This window comes from Aegilops tauschii, chromosome 3, assembly GCF_002575655.3.
Source record: "Aegilops tauschii subsp. strangulata cultivar AL8/78 chromosome 3, Aet v6.0, whole genome shotgun sequence".
NCBI lineage: Eukaryota > Viridiplantae > Streptophyta > Magnoliopsida > Poales > Poaceae > Aegilops > Aegilops tauschii.
In genome coordinates this window covers 516,313,110-516,322,000 of record NC_053037.3, presented here as the reverse complement: position 1 = coordinate 516,322,000, position 8,891 = coordinate 516,313,110, and the positions used below count along the sequence as shown (strand labels likewise).

At 40.8% G+C, this 8,891-nt stretch overlaps 1 pseudogene; it reads left to right on the top strand.

Annotated features, from left to right (window-relative positions):
- Positions 1 to 1,303: 1,303 nt before the first annotated feature.
- On the top strand, positions 1,304 to 3,015 carry LOC109786346 (uncharacterized; annotated as a pseudogene).
- The last annotated feature ends 5,876 nt before the right edge of the window (positions 3,016 to 8,891 follow it).

Below are 8,891 nucleotides of genomic sequence, written 5' to 3'. Positions count from 1 at the left end.
GTTCGACCCGCAATGTTGTATGGCGCTGAGTGTTGGCCGACTAAAAGGTGACATGTTCAGCAGTTAGGTGTGGCGGAGATGCGTATGTTGAGATGGATGTGTAGCCACACGAGGAAGGATCGGGTCCAGAATGATGATATACGAGATAGAGTTGGGGTAGCACCGATTGAAGAGAAACTTGTCCAACATCGTCTCAAATGGTTTGGCATATTCAGCACAGGCCTCCAGAAGCTCCAGTGCATAGCAGACGGCTAAAGCGTGCAGAGAATGTCAAGAGAGGTCAGGGTATTGAATTCATGCTCCAGCCAATTCATCCAAAAGTCCGAACTGATGGAGGGAGGTGGGTAATATATTTCAACACTCCCCCTCACGTCTAGGCTATTTTAGTCCTTAGACATGGGATCGATGTAGGCCGCAGAATCGTTTTATTTAATACTGCATGGCAGGGTCTTGAACTCAAGACCTATTGGCTCTGATACCGTATTGAATTCATGCTCCAGCCAACTCATCCAAAAGTATGAACTGATGGAGGGAGGTGGGCAATATATTTCAACACGGGGTAGACCGAATTTGACATGGGAGGAGTCTGTTAAGAGAGACCTGAAGGATTGGAGTATCACCAAAGAACTAGCTATGGACAGGCATGCGTGGAAGCTTGCTATCCATGTGCCAGAGCTATGAGTTGGTCGCGGGATCTTATGGGTTTCACCTCTAGCCTATCCCAACTTGTTTGGGACTAAAGGCTTTGTTGTTGTTGTTGTTGTTGCTGTTGTTATTGTTGTTGTTGTTGTTGTTGTTGTTGCTGCTGCTGCTGTTGCTGCTGCTGTTGATGTTGTTATTGTTGTTGATGTTGCTGATGTTGTTGCTGCTGTTGTTGTTGTTGTTGTTGTTGTTGTTGTGTTGTTGTTGCTGTTGTTGTTGATGTTGTTGCTGATGTTGTTGTTGTTGTTGTTGTTGTTGTTTTTGTTGTTGTTGTTGTTGTTGTTGTTGCTGCTGCTATTGTATCTGTTGGTGATTGTCTTGCAGTGGTGGTTTGTGATTTCTTCTGAGAAGAAACATAACAGGTGGCTAACTGAATTCTTGGATATCCTTGCTCTTAAGTGCACATAGTTTTACACCGACGAAATATTAGTATCATAGTTGCAGTCTATGCTTGCTTGTGACAAACCAAATCCACAGCTCTAACATTTACATCAGTACTGAGGCACCAGACTAAAGCTCATTGTTGCAAGCACCGGAGGCAACCACAACAATCTCTCTAATTCAAAATTCCCTTAAAAATCACTTATTTACAGGAAACACAATGGTTCCTCAAACTGGTGAGAACATTCATAGGTTATAGCTGAGAAGTTATTATCAAGATTCAGCAAGGATCAGACCTGTACCTTGAAGACTGGCTTGTTGCCCTCCTCCCTTCCCGGATTCTTGTCCTCCTCATCCTCTGACTTCTTGCCCTCCTCCACAGATTCTTGTCCTCCTCCTCTGCTGACTTGTGTGAAATGATATTTCGTATATGGTAAGTAAAATGATATATGAGGAAAATAGTTAGATCGACGCATACCTGCCTTTGCTAGGGCATTTTCTTGATTGTTTGCTATTGCACTCATTTCACCACTGAATTCATAGTACATATTTAGTAACTTGTTCATGGAAAGGTGCAAAATATGTTACCAGACAATGAACTTCCATATAATTGTTTGGGAACAGTATGTTATCGTTGATCAGAGATTATATTGGATTGAGAGAAAGAAACTGCAACCCTTTGATCCTCCTCGAAAAACTAAAGTAGTCTGCAGTTAAAATCATATAATAACTACCCAGAATAAATCTTTCTTGCATACAGATTATTGTTTGACTGAAAGAAGCTGCAACTCTTGGGCTCTCACTAAAAAAGGAAACTAACATTGCAATTGAAATCCTCAAATAACTACCCTGTATGAATCTTTTCTGCATCCAGCCTATAGTTTGAACAACATGAATGCAACATCCAAACTACGGTGCCAATATGTGAATTACCAGCACAGTGGTACAAACACTTGTTTCCTTTTTGAATAGTACAGAAAGCACTTGCAGAGTTGAGGAGAATTGATTTAGAAGGGTTGCGGTGGCGTGTTTTTGATGCAAAGGGCCAGGTCAGAATTCTTCTGTTTGTATCAGTTGTCATTATTTGCCCAGGTCAAAAAATATTTGGTTATGCAATGATTTGCTTTGTCTATGTGATAGGTACTTGGATGGTTGGCATCCCAAATAGTTGTTGTGCTTCAAGGCAACCTATGCACCTCATGTGGAAGCTGGAGAGGTGTGTTGTTCTTAATGCAAAAGATATCTGTGTTATAGGAAGAAAAATGACTGGCAAAATTTACTACTCGCATATTAGGTTTGTAATTCTAGCAAATACTTTTGTATACCTTATTTGGTATTATTATTAATTTCTCTTGTCATGTGCATTTTGCCATTTTTTCCAATAGGTATATTGGCCACCTCAAGGAAAGAAAGCTCAAGGACCATATGGCAAAAGACCCAACTGAAGTGATCCGTAAAGTTGTCATGTGCATGCTTCCTCGCAACAAATTGCGTGATGCAAGTGAAATTTCACGGAAGAAAAGAACAAAATCCAATAACATACCATAAGATCCCCATCCATCTTTTTTTCTCTGTAGTTCCAAGTGTTGATATTCCATGTATACTGAATTACTGATGGGTCATAGTCCATTCTGCCCCCTTCTCGAATTACCATTTAACATGTAGTGCTAGTTTTATGATGGTATTCTCATTAAAATCCCCTACTTTCTCCTCTAGGATAGGGATCGCAAGCTGAGGATCTTTGCTGAAGGTGAGCATACATTTCACGACCGACCTCTCGAACCTTTCGTCATGCCACCACGCAAAGTACGTGAGATGTGCCCCCGGGCAAGATGTGCGATGATAAGGGCACAAAAGAAAGATCAGGACATGGAAGCTAAGAAAGCCGAGGGAGAAGCAGCCAAGAATGGCAAAGCTACGGTCGCTGCATAAGTCACCTTCAAATGTGTGTGGACTATGGAGGCTGATGATTTGCGTCACAGCGAATCTACCCGATGCATTTTCTGAATGATGATCTGTGTATCTTTTTTCTCTTTGACATGTAGTCTATCGTGCTGAATTGAATAGACATGATGCACTGCAATCTTATCAAGCATTGTTAAGGTAGCCATATTGCTGAGAGGCATGTTGAGTTGAGTTGAGGGGGCACTAGAACCTAGAAAAGCTCATACTCATTCTGAATTTTCTTTTCTTAAACCTGTAACTGGGATCTTGTATTGCAAATCAAATTCATCGTATTATGCAGAATATCCATCTTGAATGGAGCAGATAATTCATTAGGCCGAGCTATAACTCACCTTTTTTGTCAAAAAGAAAGGTAATATTTTGTAGAATAAAAAATCGCTCCGATTTTGAATTAAAACCACGGCACTTATTATGGATTGGAGGGAGTACTATTCTGTGAACGAAAATGTTTTTTAAGAAAAGAAAAAACAACACCATTTTCCAGGGTTAACCATTTTCTAAAAGAAAATTTTGAGATTCAACTTTTTTTGAGATTATCTTCAGAATCAACTTTTTTTTACAGGGCATCTTGAAATTCAACTTTTTTTAGAAACATCTTGAAATTCAACTTTTTTTGAGGATTAAGCCAGTTTTATTACTCAAAATCCACAGAAAGTGGGATACAAGCTATGTCATGGGGTTGGCCAAGCCACAGGTGGCGCCCCGGGCCCCTTCTAAGAGAGAATCTGGCTAAACTATGTGCTTCATAATTCACAGCACGACACTCAAAAGAAAAAATACATTGAAAATGAGTAGCTCGAAGATTGATCTCGGTCACAATTGCACCATATTGCCCTCTGCTGCCAGTTATGATATCCGAGACGACTTGCTTGCAATCCGAGGCAACTATAAAATTGTTGATGAGAAGATCCTCTGCCAAACACATTGCCTCCCTGTAGGCTGATCCGTCTCCATCGTATCTACTTTTCCAAACACTTTTGCCCTTGTTTTGGACTCTAACTTGCATGATTTGAATGGAACTAACCCGGACTGACGCTGTTTTTAGCAGACTTTCCATGGTGTTATTTATGTGCAGAAACAAAAGTTCTCGGAATGACCTGAAACTCCATGGAACGTCTATTTGGAAATAATAAAAAATCCTTGCAAAAGATGAAGACCAGGGGGCCCACACCCTAGCCACGAGGGTGGGGGGCGCCCCCCTAGGGCGCGCCCCCTACCTCGTGGGCCCCCTGGAGCTCCTCCGACCTCAACTCCAACTCTATATATTTGCTTTCGAGGAGAAAAAACCAGAGAGAAGGATTCATCGCGTTTTACGATACGGAGCCGTCGCCAAGCCCTAAAACCTCTCGAGAGGGCTGATCTGGAGTCCGTTCGGGGCTCCGGAGAGGGGGATTCGTCGCCGTCGTCATTATCAACCATCCTCCATCACCAATTTCATGATGCTCACCGCCATGCGTGAGTAATTCTATCGTAGGCTTGCTGGACGGTGATGGGTTGGATGAGATCTATCATGTAATCGAGTTAGTTTTGTTAGGATTTGATCCCTAGTATCCACTATGTTCTGAGATTGATGTTGCTATGACTTTGCTATGCTTGATGCTTGTCACTAGGGCCCGAGTGCCATGATTTCAGATCTGAACCTATTATGTTTTCATGAATATATGTGAGTTCTTGATCCTATCTTGCAAGTCTATAGTCACCTACTATGTGTTATGATCCGGCAACCCCGAAGTGACAATAATCGGAACCACTCCGGTGATGACCGTAGTTTGAGGAGTTCATGTATTCACTATGTGCTAATGCTTTCTTCTGGTACTCTATTAAAAGGAGGCCTTAATATCCCTTAGTTTCCATTAGGAACCCGCTGCCACGGGAGGGTAGGACAAAAGATGTCATGCAAGTTCTTTTCCATAAGCACGTATGACTATATTCGGAATACATGCCTACATTTTTTTTGAAGGTTAGACAGTAGGAAAAGCTCCTACTGCAAAATTATATTAATCAAAGGAAACAAGTTTAGATGTTACATGGGGGGAGGAGCGGGGGGACTATACAAGAACATAAGAATTTACAAAACGTGACTCAAAGGGAGACTATGCTATGGAGTCTAGGAAGTCAGCAATCAGATGTTTCTTATGGGCAGGCAGTCTGTGAGCAATGTTGGAGAAATCAGCTATAAATCTGGCCCTCCAAGAAGAGAAGGAGGGTGTCATTTGCCGGAAGAAGTTATTGTTCCTTTCTTTCCAGAGACTCCAGGCGGCCACAAGGAAAACATCCATGAGTATCTTTTGATGATATCTGGCTCTCAAGTGGGTCATCATATCTAAGCGGTTTCCAACAGTCGTCCAGGTTATGTTGAGGTTGCACCAGCATCGTTTACTGAACGTGCAATGGAAGAAAAGGTGCTCAACAGTTTCCTCAATATGTTCCCCACATAGTAAGCAGTCCAGGTTAGTCCCGATGTTATAATGCCTACGCTTCAGCATGTTACGAGTGTTAAGGCGATCAACCAGGAGGAACCACCCAAAAACCTTGATCTTAGGAGTACTTTTGGCTTGCCATAGCCATCCAAAGGCTGCGTGTGCATTTACCCCGCGAAAGAAGAACTTATAATAGTCTGTGGTTTTAAAGAGTTGTGCTCCCCACGTGCAAATCCAAACATCCTTGCCCTCAGAGAGGGTTACGGAGCTGACATCTTGTTGGAGGGCTCGGAGTTCTTCATGAGCTTGAACAGAGAGGGGTAGGTGAAACGCCTCCCGTAAGTTTGAGATCGAGAGCATTTTTTGGACCGAGGCATCTTCTCTGGTGGTGTAGGAAAACGCTCGAGGAAAAGTTTCCTCGAGGACACGTTGGTTCCAATCATCTTTCCAGAACAGGGTTGACCTACCATCATTGATCAAGACTTTCGTTACCCCACGGTAAGTTGGCATGAGTTTCACAAGCTCTCGCCACCAGAAGGAGCCGCATGGGGCCGTTGCGTGCGGGATTGCATCCGAGTAGTATGTGTCCCAGATGAGCTTCACCCAAGGCGTGATGTTTTGGTTGTAGAACTTGTGGAGCATCTTGAGCAGCATTGCATCATTTTGGACTTTAAGATTGAGCACTCCGAGACCTCCATTCTTTTTTGGACGGCACACCATGTCCCAAGCTGCCAGAGAATTACTACATTACATTGATGAATTGGAGCTAGTTCTGTGTCACCCTATGTTATGACTGTTACATGATGAACCGCATCCGGCATAATTCTCCATCACCGATCCAATGCCTACGAGCTTTTCACATATTGTTCTTCGCTTATTTACTTTTCCGTTGCTACTGTTACAATCACTACAAAACACCAAAAATATCACTTTTCTACCGTTACTTTTATTACCGTTACCACTACTATCATATTACTTTGCTACTAAATACCTTGCTGCAGATACTAAGTTATCCAGGTGTGGTTGAATTGACAACTCAACTGCTAATACTTAAGAATATTCTTTGGCTCCCCTTGTGTCGAATCAATAAATTTGGGTTGAATACTCTACCCTCGAAAACTGTTGCGATCCCCTATACTTGTGGGTTATCAAGACTATTTTCTGGCGCCGTTGCCGGGGAGCATAGCTCTATTCTTTGAGTCACTTGGGATTTATATCTGCTGGTCACTATGAAGAACTTGAAAGACACCAAGACAACAATTTATCCCTCAACTACGAGGGGAGGTAAGGAACTGCCATCTAGCTCTGCACTTGATTCACCTTCTGTTTTGAGTAAGCTTGCGACACCTAAACCTGCTTCTGCTATTCGTTCTGATATGTCACATGTTATTGATGATGCCACTTCTGCTATGCATGATACTTATGATGAAACTACTTCTATGCTTGATACTACTATGCCCCTTAGTGAATTTCTTGATGAACAAATTGCTAGGGCTAGAGAGAAAGAAAATATTGAAACTGATTATATTGATGAAAGTGATGATGAAGACTTGCCTGTTATTCGTGAGTGTTATGTTTTTGATAAAGAAGCTTCTTTAGCTATTTTAGCTTGCAAAGATAGATATGAGCTCAAGAGATTATTAGCTAAATGGAAGCAGCAATCTCTTAATGATAGAATGAAATCTGACCCTGCTTTTGCAACTTCACCTATCTGTGTTACCGATAAGAATTATGAATTCTCTATTGATCCTGATATAATTACTTTGGTTGAATCTGATCCTTTTCATGGCTATGAATCTGAAACTGTTGTGGCACATCTTACTAAATTAAATGATATAGCCACCCTGTTCACTAATGATGAGAGATCTCGCTACTTTTATATCCTTAAAATATTTTCGTTCTCATTAAAGGGTGATGCTAAGATATGGTTTAATTCTCTTGATCCTGGTTGTGTGCGTAGTCCCCAGGATATGATTTATTACTTCTCTGCTAAATATTTCCCTGCTCATAAGAAACAAGCTGCTTTGAGGGAAATATACAACTTTGTGCAAATTGAAGGAGAGTCTCCCACAAGCTTGGGGGAGGCTTCTCAAGTTACTTAATGCTTTGCCTGATCATCCTCTCAAGAAAAATGAAATACTTGATATCTTTTATAATGGACTAACCGATGCTTCCAGAGATTACCTGGATAGTTGTGCTGGTTCTGTTTTCAGGGAAAGAACACCGGATGAAGCTGAAATTCTATTGAATAATATGTTGACAAATCAAAATAATTGGACACTTCCTGAGCCAGCTCCTGAGCCAATTCCTAAACCAACTCCGAAGAAGAGAGGTGTTCTATTTCTCAGTCCTGAAGATATGCAAGAGGCAAAGAAATTTATGAAAGAAAAAGGTATAAAAGCTGAAGATGTTAAGAATTTACCTCCTATTGAAGAAATACATGGTCTTAATTTACCGCCTGTTGAAGAAACATATGATCTTAATCCATTACCTATTGAAGAAACTCATGGTCTTGATAACCCGACACAGGTAGTAAAGGTAAATTCTCTCTATAGATATGATAAAGCTGAAATCCCTCCTACTAAAATTGCTAGCCAATGCTTGGATGAGTTTGATAACTTTATGGTTAAGCAAGAAGATTTCAATGCTTATTTTGGTAGACAATTAAAACAAAATGCTTATATGATTGAGCACTTGGGTGATTATATGGCTAATGTTAAAGGTGAACTTAAACTCATTAGTAAACATGCTTCTATGGTTACCACTCAAGTAGAACAAGTACTTAAAGCTCAAAATGATTTGCTCAATGAAATGAATAGTAAGAAAAATGATTATGCTGTTAGAGTGGCTACTAGAACTGGTAGAATGACTCAGGAACCTTTGTATCCTGAAGGCCACCCTAAGAGAATTGAGCAAGATTCTCAGAGAAATAATATTGATGCACCTAGTCCTTCTAAAAAGAAGAAAAAGAAAAATGATAGGACTTTGCATGCTTCTAGTGAACCTATTGCTGAACCACCTAAGAATCCAAATGATATCTCTATTTCTGATGCTGAAACACAATCTGGTAATGAACATGAACCTAGTGAAAATGTTAATGATGATGTTCATGATGATGCTCAACCTAGTAATGATAATGATGTAGAAATTGAACCTGCTGTTGATCTTGATAACCCACAATCAAAGAATCAACGTTATGATAAGAGAGACTTTGTTGCTAGGAAACATGGTAAAGAAAGGGAACCTTGGGTTCAGAAACCCATGCCTTTCCCTCCCAAACCATCCAAGAAAAAGGATGATGAAGATTTTGAGCGCTTTGCTGAAATGATTAGACCTATCTTTTTACGTATGCGATTAACTGATATGCTCAAAATGAATCCTTATGCTAAGTATATGAAAGATATTGTTACAAACAAAAGAAAG